This window comes from Mesitornis unicolor, unplaced genomic scaffold (genome assembly GCF_000695765.1).
Source record: "Mesitornis unicolor isolate BGI_N332 unplaced genomic scaffold, ASM69576v1 scaffold44055, whole genome shotgun sequence".
Classification (NCBI taxonomy): domain Eukaryota; kingdom Metazoa; phylum Chordata; class Aves; order Mesitornithiformes; family Mesitornithidae; genus Mesitornis; species Mesitornis unicolor.
In genome coordinates this window covers 6,616-6,848 of record NW_010187004.1, presented here as the reverse complement: position 1 = coordinate 6,848, position 233 = coordinate 6,616, and the positions used below count along the sequence as shown (strand labels likewise).

Sequence of the window (233 nt, the reverse complement as noted above, 5' to 3'; positions counted from 1 at the left end):
GCAGGAATTCCCATGCACAGGCACAACTCTGCAGGCTTTGAGCAGAGCCGCCCTTGGCATCGATCCCTGTGGAACAGCCCCGCTCGGCACGGCCGACGCTCGCTGCAGCAACGCGCTCCGCTCTTATCCACGGGATCTGCACGGGCAGTCGCACACAGCTCGCAGGGCTCCTGCCACCAGGGAAAGGAGAGCGACAGCTCAGCTCTGGGGAGAGGGGCTGGGACTGGCACAAC

General features: G+C 65.2%; 1 protein-coding gene across 1 annotated transcript in view; it reads right to left on the bottom strand.

The window, feature by feature from the left end:
- Positions 1-233, bottom strand: part of MFSD4 (major facilitator superfamily domain containing 4) — a gene marked incomplete at its 5' end in the record, with an annotated part of 10,388 nt that overhangs the window by 9,280 nt on the left and 875 nt on the right. The window lies entirely within an intron of this gene.